Below are 12,415 nucleotides of genomic sequence, written 5' to 3'. Positions count from 1 at the left end.
TGCCCTACGTGCCGCTGAGCGGCACAGAGGTCAATCTAAACTCCCCTCTGTCTGGAGATCAGGGGGCGGGGCCACCAGCCATGTGACCATTTTCAAGAGGTGCCGGAACTCCGTTCCCCCGCATTGCCCCTGAAAAAAAGCCCTGCCCAGGATAAAGTCTGTGTTAGGGACTTGAGCAATTATTGGGGGGGGGGGGGGTTTGCACGGAAGAAACATTTATGTTACAATCCGACTTAGCTATTTTTGATTTGACATAGATTGAAAGCTGTATAGAAACTCCATATGTTCACTGTGGTTTTTTTATGTGTGCAAAGGATTTCTGGATTGAGGTTAATTGCTACAGTTTAAGAACAAATCTTTTGGAGGGGAAGAAAAAAAGATGGATAATGTTTTAAAATGTTACATAGACTGAAATTCTGCCAGTTTTCTGGCCTTTGTTATTGTACTATGTAAGCCTCCAAAGTGCATACTCTTTAAGGCCATTTGAAAAATGATTTGTATTTAATAGGCCGGCAGAAGTTCACATAATTGTTAATTCATTAAATGCAAGGCATATTATATTATTTGTAATACTTATTCTTTTGTATTCCATTTTCATTGTTTTGTTTAAATTAATTTCATTTAATAAAAGTAGGGTTCCCAGGTCCATATACCCTCCCAGTGGGAGGGGGGACCTGGTACTTACTGGGAACGTGTTTTTTGTGCGCATGCTCCCAATGCCAAAATGATGACATTACTACTGGAAGTGATGTCGTTGCATCCCCTGGGAGCATGTGTGTTCCGTGTGTTCCTGGGGTGCCTGCCAGTAGCAGGTGATCTCTGGGGTGCCCAAAACCTCCCACCAGTCTCCAATGACTGGTGGGCAAGCAGGTAAACTGCTGGGAGATTGCCTGCTACCAGCGGGCATGTGGTATCCCCAGATAAAAGAGAGAGTGGGGTGGGGTGGAAAAATGTACACACTTGCTGCTGTTAATATGACAAAGGAAATGATTCAGCCAGAGCGAAGTATTTTCGAGTTCAGTTGGCTTCAGTGGGAGAGATTTAACTGTCCCAATGATGTTAACAGAACTTGTGAAAATGTGTAACTTAGGCCAGGCAGTTCCCTTCGCATTTATATGCTGTTTTCCCAAATTTCTTTGCTAATATTATCTTAGTAAATATCCCAGTAAGGTAGGCCAGTATTATTATCCCTGTATTACTAGTGGAGCAATTTTTAATAGGTTTTAGATGCTGGGGTTGAGTCTAAACCAGGAACCTTCTACTTGAAAACTATTGCTCTCAGTCATTTCAAATATTATTGGTGTTATAGCTTTATTAGTAACTAGCTACAAAGCCCATTGTGGGGAAAAATACAATGGGGTCTAGAAAGGGGAGGGCAGGCAGACAGGAAATCCCTCCTCCTCCGTTATTGATCCCGGCTGGATGAAGGCAAGGGGGAACGGCCACCTCCTCTGCTCCTGATCCAAGCCAAGTGAGGGGGGTGGGTGGGCATTACCACCTGCTTTGCGCCTGATCCCGGCCAAGTGAATGGGGGGGGGCATTGCCTCCTGCTCTGCACCTGATCCTGGCCCAGTGAATGGGGGCGGGCATTGCCACCTGCTCTGTGCAGTTCCCAGCTGCACAGAGCACAGCTGCACAGAGCTGATCTGTGCAGTTCCCAGCTGTCTCCTTTTTTTTTTCAAATTTTTTTTTATTGGATTAGATTAATCTGTTCCCCCTGTCACATGAAGGGGGGAATGGCATTGCCACCTGCTCCATGCCTGCTCCCAGTTGGATGAAGGTGCAGTGGGCATTGCCACCCGCTCCACTCCTGATCCTGGCCAGGTGAAGGGGCGGGCCTTGCTGCCGGCTCCCCGCCTGATCCCAGCTGGGTGAAGCCGTGGTGGGCATTGCCACCAGCTTCACACCTTACACCGCAAAGCAAAAGGGGAAACACCCACGGGGACGAAACACACCAATATAGCAGAAACAACTTCTCAGATATATTCTAAAGTGCAAATGCTCTTCACTTCAAGTAAATCTTTCATATAATCATTAACATTTCATAACAAGCAGCTCATGAAGAACAGTATACAGTACATATAAACATCCAAGCAGCTAACATGTTAAACAGTCGTGTAAGGTCGGGAGCTGAATGCCCATGCAGGAGCATACGTATAAATTTCTATCTCTTAAATGTCCAATTAATTCTGTCCATCTTAATGTGACACTCAAACTCCTCTGTGAAAACAGAAGAACCCGACGTAGCGAGGCTGATGTAAAAAGTCCTCTTCACGCCCTATCCGGGGCCGGCTACTTTTCACAGATTTCGTACTTGCTTCTTCAGGAGCGTGTTCTCTATTGTAAACATACTATATTAAAAATATGAACAATCCATAAAACTACATCTAATTCCTTCTAACAGTGTACTTACACATAACACAGGGAGAGCAGTCACCCAATAGCAATCCCGAATCTTGGCGGCGGTGCATTCTAACGCGCGCCCGAGAATCACCATTTCCCTCTTAAAATAAACCGCTGGTTCAATTAGTGACAACCCTTAAAGCAGCATACCTCCACTCTCAATTCAAACATCTAAATAATATCATAGCCAACAATTTAAGGTCAGCTCACTGTTTAAGCCCCTCGGTTTGACTGTCCTCAGTTTAAAAATCCAAAAGGCTTCTCTACGGAGAAGCTGGATTTGTGCGGAGTCACGGATGTTCCTAACTACCTCCAAAACTACCACTTTAAAGGCATTATCTGGATGCCCTCTCTCCTTAAAGTGCAGCGTTAAAGGAGCCTCCTGCACATTATTCCGGATCCTCGAGATGTGTTCCAGGATTCGTACCTTGAGAGGTCTTGAGGTGCACCCTACATACAATGATCTACATGGACACTGCAGTGCATAAATTACGCCCTTGGTTTGACAGTTGGCAAAATGATCAAATCTCAACTTGTTGTCTTGGAGCAAAGTAGAGGTATGAATATAGTAGAATATATCTGAGAAGTTGTTTCTGCTATATTGGTGTGTTTCGTCCCCGTGGGTGTTTCCCCTTTTGCTTTGCGGTTGATTACGGGAACGGCCATTGCATTATTTCACACCTTACTCTGGCAGCTTGAATGGTGGGGGGGGGCAGGCATTGCCTCATGCTCTGCTCCTAATCCCAACCGGGTGAAGGGGGCAGGAATTGTCACCTGCTCCTCGCCTGATCCCGGCTGGGTAAAAGGAGGTGGGCATTGCCACCTTTTCCGCTCCTGATCCCACCTGGGTGATGGTGGGGTGCGTGTATTGCCACCTGCTCCACTCCTCATCTTGGCCGGGTAAAGGGGAGAGCGGGCATTGCACCTGCTTTGCTCCTGATCCGAGATGGGTGAAGAGGGGATGGGCATTTCCACCTGCTTCTCTCCTGTTCCCAGCTGGGTGATGGCGGGGGGCAAGCATTGCACCTACTCCACTCCTGATCCCAGCTGTCTGAAGGCAGAGGGCGGGTACTGTCCCCTGCTCCATGCCTGATCCCAGCTAAGTAAAAGGTGGGTGAGCATCGCCACCTGCTCCCCTTCTGATCCCAGCTGCTCTCAACGATCTTTGGGGAGGGGCAGCTGCAACTTTCTCCCTGGGCGTCTTGCTCCTGGGAGCTGCTCTGGAGAAAGCCGACATGTCAGTGAAGCTGAGCAGGATGCCCATGGAGAAAGTTGCAGCTGCCCGCCCCCAAAGATCGTTGAGAGCAGGCTTGTGACTGGAGGAACGATTTGCAAAAGCTGTTGCTGCCGCTGGCTTTCTCTGGCTCTTCAGGCAGCGATTCTAACAGAGAGGGGAAGGACACTCAGACTTCAGTTCCCAGAAAAACTTGCGAAAACGATCAAGTGTTCTTCACGTGAAAAAAGTCACTTGCAGCTTGGCTCTAAGTCATTTGGAAAACACTAACAGTATCTTTTTAAGTCAATTGGTTGAGCTTTAGAAGGATGTAACTTTGCTTTGAATTATGCTATTAATTGTCTTGATGGAAGAAAGAAGAAAAGACAAAAATACCCTCCATTCCCTTTAAAAAGCTTCCCTGCTTGAACTCTAACCAAAATGCAACTTGCTGTAAGCATTCTGGTGAATATCTCTTAACAACCCTACATAAACTGCATAAATGTTACCTATGGAAGTTGAAAATCTTGCTGTGGGGACCCACAAAAATGGAGTGGGTATTGCTGCACTTGGTAAGATTATTAGGCCTGCACCAGGCAATCTTGGAAGCTTTAGGGGGCAGGGCACTGAGACGGAGAGCATCACTTGGTATAGTGATGTCACTTCCAGGTGAAGACCCTGAAGTGATGTCACAGTGTGATGTCACTAGGAACCCCCTCTCTATGCTAAGTACCATAAGAATTGAGGGGATTCCTAGAGAGTCACAGCTAGAAGCTACATCACTGTGTTCACAATGTCATCCCCTCCTTCCCATTTTCTACGGCTGCAAGAGGCAGGATAGAGCCAGAGGGGGCAAGATTGGTAGGCAACCTAATATACCTAGCTCTGGGGGAAAGGGATTAATTTCTTCTTGTGCTGCTTTCCCAGTTTAAATTGCTCTCCTGAAGCTGTTGTTTGCTCTGAAGGGAGACTTGACTATGGTTACCGATACATTTTCCCCCTATGGACCAAGCACCTGAGGAAGTGGGCAGTTTTTATACTGGAAAATTGATATGGGGAGTGGACATTGCTACCTTCCTCTCCCCAATGCTTCAATGATAATCCAGGCCTTCCCTCCTTTTGTCTGCTATTTACATTTTTAAATTGTCTTTTTAAAAATTAATTACTGTCTTAACAGAGCAGAATTTGGCCAAGAATAGAAAATTTAAATAAATAAAAATTTAAATAAATGTATTGCCTCCAGCTCCGTTTTCTGTGCTTCTGCTGCTATTCTTGCATGGTTTTCATTACAACTTCTGTTTACAGTAAATTGCTGTAGATGAGCCTGCTTAGTTTTTCACGTTCCATTAGGTTAAAACAGTAATTCCCGAACTGGGAGCATTAGAGAGTTGCTCGTGCACTGCAATGAATAAACAAACTAAATAATTAAAGTCTCTTTTAAGGCTCCTGCTATTGTCTCTGCATGAGTCATTGTTCTGGCTTTGCCTCCTTCAAAGCAGCCTCCCCTGCAAACATAGAGTTGCTGTGTCTTGGTCACAGCTGTGATCGTATCTTTGCTTGACTCCCAAATGCAGAGGTACCACCTTTCCATTGCCTCTCTGCAAATTTATTTACTTAATTTATATCCCTGCCTTTCTTCCTAATGGGAACCCAAAGCACATTATTCTCTTCTCCATTTTATTCTCACAACAACCCTGTGAAACAAGCTAAGCTGAAAGTGTGTAACTTACTCAAGGTCACCCAGCTGTCAGTTGCTCAGCATCACCTGTCATACCCACCAACACCTTGCTGTTATAATTGTAATCTAATGGTTCATATTATGGTTATGGTTAAACGCGGCGGCTATTCTTTGACTGGACTGCATATGTCTTTCAGATCCATGATGTGAAACTATGTGAGGGAGGTTGTTTGTTCCTGCTGTTATCTGTATGCTCTTCTGAGCCCTCTCTCCTTAGTCTGGGAGGAAGCACCTGCTTTGAAAATCCTATATATCAGTTCTGCTGTTTTCCCGCTTAGATGCCTTCCTGCGAAACTTAGCTGACCGTTAGTCTAGGGGGAGGATCTTAGAATTTGCCCATGCTTTAGAAGCCTATATATGTTTGATGCCTGCATGTGAACGTTATTCCTGGCAAAGATGGAGTAAGCTCATGATACTAGCAGCTTTTCAATAAAGTTCTTTTACTGCTTGCAGTGAAGTCTTTTGAGAGTTGCTTGGCAGATCCTTACACCAGCATGCTTCTATGGCAAAGTGGGGATTCAAACCTGGGTCTCTCAGATCCTAGTGTCACTGATGGCTCTATTTGTTTGTTGATCACAGAATCATTATCAAAAGGTGCAAAACGCCATTGAGTAGGATTAAGCTGAAATGGAGGCAGGTGTGTGTGGAGTTCTATGAACATTCCCCCTATGTGACAAGTAACGTATCTGTTTGGAGCATCAAAGGAGGCAAAAGTGTTCATGAAAGAGGAACAACCCCTCCCCCCACACACTGCTGTATACAGCTCTCCGATCACCCAGTAGGCCTGTTCACAGGTAACAGTAAACACACATACAATCTGTGTAAACAGTAGGGTTGTCAGATGCTGTCTGGAACAATACTGGACCCCAGGGAGGGGATAACTAACCTTTTTCTAAAAATCATGTGCACATGCTCACTCCTGGCCGGTGCAATGACATCACTACAGGAAGTGATGTCACCAAGCCAGCCCACTTCTAGGCCCACCAGCTGGCTGGCTGGCCACTCCTGCTGGCACAGCTGCAGGAGGTTGCCTGGGCACCCAGGCTGGTGGTGATGCTGCTTAGCCACAGGAGGCTGGGCACCCAGGCTGGGCAATGGGGGAGGGGAGGGGCTGGGTGTTTCCCCTGAACAGTCCCCCAAAATACTGGACTGTCCAGGGGAATGCCGGATACCTGGCAACCCTAGTAAACAATAGACTTGATTTTTCTTTGTATGTGCATTGAGAAATTCTCATGTTACGCTCAACATATGTATAGCTGAATGCGTGATTTTAAATCCCCCGTTTATCCAGGTATTAGTCCCTGGTTTAATTGGTAAAGGGAACATGCATTGGCTTTTCCACCCAAACTGATGTATATCTGTCATCATGTGGCCAATAAAATGTGACAAATGAAGCTAATTTAGAATGAGGACAAATTTGATCTTGCCCTGCCTAGAAAAAGGATGCTGTCACCTAGTCAAAAATTATTTGTCTTGGTCCAGAGTTGCAAGCAATTAGGGCAGCGTCTTTTAATCAACATTTTGAGCCCTTTGAAAGTTCCTTTTTCCTTTGATGATGTTCATACCCAAACACTTGGCACAGTTTAATCATAAAGCATTTTAATTCAAAGGCATGCAAAAAGAAGGAAATAGCTGTTTACTGCGGCTTGTTCTAAATATGTCTTCATCTCACGGATGTGTGATCTATTTGCATATAACAGCGTGACAGAGTAAAACATTATTTTCTAAAGCAAGGCAAACATTTAAATATCCAGAGTCATAAATTATCTGCTAAATGTTCCACTTATTTGAATATCCATTTCGCTCCAAGCTCTCCCTTGTGCTAAACGATTCCATCTCTATTCCTGTTTCACTCTGTTGCTTCCCTTCCCCATCAAAGGTCAAAAAAAGAGAGCGATAATTTGTAAACAGAAAAGCAATTACTTTCACTAAACAGTTATGTTTTTACTTTTTAAGAGTTCTGCAGGGAAGAAACACGTTGTGCTTAATTTTGCCTCGTTGGTAAGTGGAGGGGAGAGCCTGAGACGGTTTTGTTCCTCGGCGACTTAACATAGTCTAGAGATGACATAGCAGCTTGGCAAGCGGGATAGATTGTTCTCCAAATGTTCCTGTCATTGGATCTCCTATGGCAATTCAAACCGTTGGGCACACCAAAGGTCTCTCCGCAGAGAAGTTTAATTCAGGTCGAACTCTTTTTAAAAGGTGACTAATGGGATTCTGTTCTTCCTGATCTTAGAATAGCTATGAAGCACATGTCTAAATTGGAAAGAGGAGTGGGCTGCTTCCATTTCCCAAAGAAAGGAGATTCTGAAATATTGGGGATAATGACTTGACTCGTTGGTTCTTGGAATCATGGAATCATAGAGTTGGATCTCCAGGGTCCCCCTGCACATTGGAGGAAATTCACAACTACTCCCCCCCGCCCCCCCCCCCCCCACACACCCAATGACCCCTGCTCCACGACCAGAAGATGGCAAAAGACCATCAAGATCCCTAACCAATTGGCCTGGGGAAAATTGCTTCCTGACCCCAAAGTGGCGATCGGCCTTACCCTGGGCATGTAAGAAGGGGCCATGAGAACTAAGCACTCATGTAGCCTTTCCTGCCCTCCCTCTCATGACCTGCCTGGGTTCACTGACTCAGCATTGCTGTCAGATGGCCATCTAGCCTCTGCTTAAAAACCTTGGAGCTGTCTTGACAATATAAGCATTTCTGTAACTGCCATGGTTCTTGAGACCCAAAAGTGTGTTGTAGCTAGGGTCGCCAGGTTCCAGGTGGGGCCTGGAGATTCCCTAGACTTTCAACTCATCTCCAGGATTCTAGAGCTCAGTTCCCTTGGAGAAAATGGCAGCTTTGTGAGGGGGCAGGGGCGGGTAGACTCTATGACATTCTTCCCAGCCCAGCTCTCCAGTCTCCCAAAACCCTGCCCTCCTCAGGCTGCATCCCCAAATCTTTAGGAATTTCCCAATCCAGTGTTGTAGTAGCACCTCTGTCATAGAAGGGTCTTCGGGATCACACTTTTGAGCTGGGAAAAGGGGCTCTTAGGCCTCTGTCCTCCTAGCAGCAGCAGGAAAAGAAGAGGGGGATCCTCCTTCCCCGAGCTGCTCTGCTTGTTCATATGGGATCACTCCCAGTCTTCCGCAGTGCAGGAGGCAATGGGGGCGCCCTTATGCCTACAGCTGTGCCACAATAGTGGGTCCCATAAGTTTAGGAGTGGGGCCCCACTTTTTAAAAGCCTTGAGAACCACTGCATGAGTGGTGTTCTGGTCATCTAGCAATTCTGGTTTGGGTAGCATGCATCTGATGTGCAATAGCAGTGCCTGAGGGCAATGACCACCCTGGAACCACGCTATCTAGTCTATCCAAACATTTCTTCCAGACAGGAACATTTGGCAGGAATGGGGAAGGGAGAGACAAACCTGTAGGGAAGGGTTCCTGTTGCTCTCCAAACAAACATCGCTTGAGCATCCTGAAGTTCATCTGAACCAGTCGTCTGCCTGTCCCTTTAAAAGAAATGCCTTGTACTCATGTTTCTTATACAAAATATTACATAATTTTCCTTGAAGGCAATGTAGTCTTCAGTTCACAGGATGCTGCCATGTATTGAAACAGGCCACCAGTCCACCCAGGTCAGTCTTGTCTACTCAGACTGGCAGCAGCTCTCCAGGGCCTCAGGCAGAGGTCTTTCCCATCACCTACTGCCCGGTACTTTCCACTGAAGATGCTGGGGATTGAACCTGAGACCAAGCAGAGACTCTGCAACTGAGCCACAGATTCCCTGCTTAAGGAATGGTCCCTCTGTGAACCACTAAAGCAGCAATAGGATCCTGGGCTGGTTCAAGTATTTTGTACCCTAGGCAAGGCGTGCTTATTGCCTCCTGGACCTGTCCCAGATGGGCATTGCCACAGGAACTTGATTTGGACCCAACTAGTGGCACTGTGGGCCCAGGTGGTGATGCCAGTCACCTCCAAGGCTGCTGCTGATGGCTGGGGGTGAGCCAAGCTTCTGAGTTGCATCGTTACCCTCTTAGTTGTGCTGCCTCACGCAGCTGCTTGGGTGGCTTGGCCAGAGAACTGGCCCCAAAGAGCAACCGATGTGGTATCCAAGGACTGAGTTTGTGCTGGGGTTTTCTCCCCCCTTACTTTGAACAAAATACTTCCCTTTCTGAAATGTGTTTCCCAGTCACTCCTGAGACATAAGCCCAAAGCTCTATTCTGCCTGCAAAATTAGTTTCCTGGTTCTTTGTAGCCTGACCTTTATCGGGAATAGTGCCGTGCAAGACGTGATGGTGAAGTGAAGTCAGTAACTGCCAGTTTCTCTGAAAGAACTTAAGACATATTGTTATAGAAACTAGGGTGTGGGAATCTTTTTGTGACAAGCAGGGAAGTTAAAGTTCCATATGCTTAACTTTCTCCCACGAAAACAAAAAAGTCTTCCTTTTGGTGGGATCTAGGCCTCTACGTTTGATGGAGACTATTCAGGACTTTGCTTAGGACAGCTATCATTTTCTCTCTTTCTGTATGCTCGTGGGGTTGTATTCTGTGGGCCCATTCCCCTTGTGGGGGTGCTTTTGTCTGGCAGAAGGAATCTTCTCCTGATGCAAGACATCTGGAAGAGTGTCTTGTGTTGGCAAAGGGCCCTTCTAGAGGACAATGCCTCCCTTACAGAACAGATCTCTGGGATCCCATTCCAGTCTCTGATTAATCTTGGCCCTCTCCAATAAGGATCCTGTAGGAAGTTGCCAAGTGTGTCAAGCTCTCCTTCAACACGTATCCCCACTGTGCATAATTTTATTCTTGGAGGGTCGCTTCTCCTGCGGTGTGTAAATAGGTCATACCACTCAGAATGGTGATCTAGTTTTGCACATTTTACGTATGACTGTGGGTGATTTGAGGGGGGAAATACATAAGGGAAGATTAATCACAAATATAATCTCTGCAATGATCTTCCTATGTAGTTAACTCAGACAATTTTGTTCCCTTTCCAAATAAAGCAAGATCTCATTCAGTGTATTACCACGTTCTCGTCCCTTTTCGTGCTACACGTCTTTCCTAGAGTATGGAAGGCTCTGTCATTATTATAATTTCAGATGCTTATGAGAAGCTCGTTCAAGTGTTTTGTTTGGGAAAAATCAGATTGTTTTCCCCCTTGAAGTAGACATCTACTGTGACAGTTCAGGTCAACAAGCAGCGCCGTCTTGCATGCCGGGTCTGCAGATATATGCGTAAATCTATTATTGATCTTTACCCGGATCCAGGGTTCCGTGTGTCAGTCAGCACCACACACGTTCTAAAGCTATTGGGGAAAGAATCTCTCATGTGGCAGCTGCCACGTGTCAATCGAGCCCCCTGTATTGTGAGAGTGGGCAAGTTCTGCATTGTTAGAGGGGGCAGCCTCCTTATTCAGAAGCTGATTGATATTGTCAGACATTTCAGACTAAAATCTAGCCCAGTGTCCCCTGTTGTGTTGAGCCCCCCTTTGGGAATTTTGAGAAAGGGTAGCAGGCACCACTCCCTACAAACACGTAGGTAACATGGGGTTTAGAACTAATCACAAAATGGCTGCCACAGTGAGGATGGAGACCAGCTCTTTGCTTTGAGAAGGAGACATGACTTTTGGTGGGGGGGGGGTGTCATGCCTCAGGTGAGGTGAGCCACCTTATGCTGCCACCACTCTAGGATTTAGAGTCCCTTGGGAAGGCCCAGAGTACCCTCCCAACCCTTCTAACGTCCGTAGCTTGGCCAATAAACAGGTTTGAGGACCCAGCAGAGTAACAACAAACAAAAGGATTTATCTACAAGGAGGTCAGTTAATAACAAACAAGCAAGCAAGGTGCCTTACCAACAACAGATGGGTGAAAGCAAAATAAACCAAAGGCCCTACCGCGACTGAACTCCCTGTCGCTCTGTCTGCCAGGCCTGCCTTCTCACCCTGCCTGGATGAGGGCCTCTCCCCCTAGCAGAAACCTCCTCTGGCTGCTCCCTGGGAGAAAGAACCCAGGCTTTCCCCCTCTCAGATTTATATAATGCCGGCCCCCTGTGTTCTGATGGGCTGAAAAGCACACCAAAACGGCCCAGGGGCTCTTGGGAATTGTAGGCAGGTGTACTTCCACTGCTAACAGGCTTCTGAGGCCTTGCTAGGCCTTCCTGGCACAGCCAGATCATGACAGGGGTGAGTTGTTTTCAGTGAAAGGGGAAGGTTTGCTCCGTTGCACAGCCACAGAAAGAAGCTGCCAAGCTCAGAGATGTAAGAAAGTGGCCAAGCCAAGAAGGCACAGCTGTGTGACCTGCATTCCGGGAATGAGCTCGGTGCTTTGCCAGTGATTCAGCGACTAGGAAGGGATCTGATGCTCCCTGCTGTTTTCAGTTCCATTCGGGACCCTTTGGATTTGGTTCAGGAAGTAAGCAGATGGCAAAAAACACATAGATCCTTGTTGAGTAGAGCTGGTCTAGTGCAGGCAGCTGCCACATGTTAAATTTGTCACTGGATTATGTCTTTCAGACTCCAGGTAAGTAGAATGTGTGTTTGAATGCTCGCCTGAATTAATCAAATCCCTGGATCTAAAAAACTAGCATAGCAGGGGGAAGAGATTATTCAGGCAAGGCTGATTCGAACCTGGGCCTTCCGTATCCTGGGCTGTTTCCACACGTCTTGCCTGCCTGCGGAACATCGCGTGAAAGACCCGGAAGACAGCGTCTTCTCGCGCAAAATCGCGCCAGGAAGATGCTGTTATCCAGGAGTTTTGTGCGAAATCGCGCAAAACTCCTGGATAACAGCATCTTCCTGGCGCGATTTTGCGCGAGAAGACGCTGTCTTCCAGGTCTTTCGCGCGATGTTCCGCAGGCAGGCAAGACGTGTGGAAACAGCCCTGGTCTACCCACTATATCACATTGGTTCGAGAATGAATTTTGCCCTGTGATTTGCTGTGAACAGGGCTTGAGTCCTTCAGCTCCCTTTTCTCTCTCCTCTGAACACATGACCAGCGCAAGAGAGTCTTCTTGACAGGGCCAGTCTCCTGTTATGCAGGGCAGCATCGGGGGATTTGTGGGCCACTCTGTTG

General features: G+C 46.8%; 1 protein-coding gene across 1 annotated transcript in view; it reads left to right on the top strand.

Moving 5' to 3' along the window:
• Positions 1-12,415, top strand: part of ADCY2 (adenylate cyclase 2) — a 205,317-nt gene that overhangs the window by 65,036 nt on the left and 127,866 nt on the right. The gene's annotated exons all lie outside the window — the stretch shown is intronic.

This window comes from Eublepharis macularius, chromosome 7 (assembly GCF_028583425.1).
Source record: "Eublepharis macularius isolate TG4126 chromosome 7, MPM_Emac_v1.0, whole genome shotgun sequence".
NCBI lineage: Eukaryota > Metazoa > Chordata > Lepidosauria > Squamata > Eublepharidae > Eublepharis > Eublepharis macularius.
This window is presented reverse-complemented; position numbering and strand designations above follow the sequence as displayed.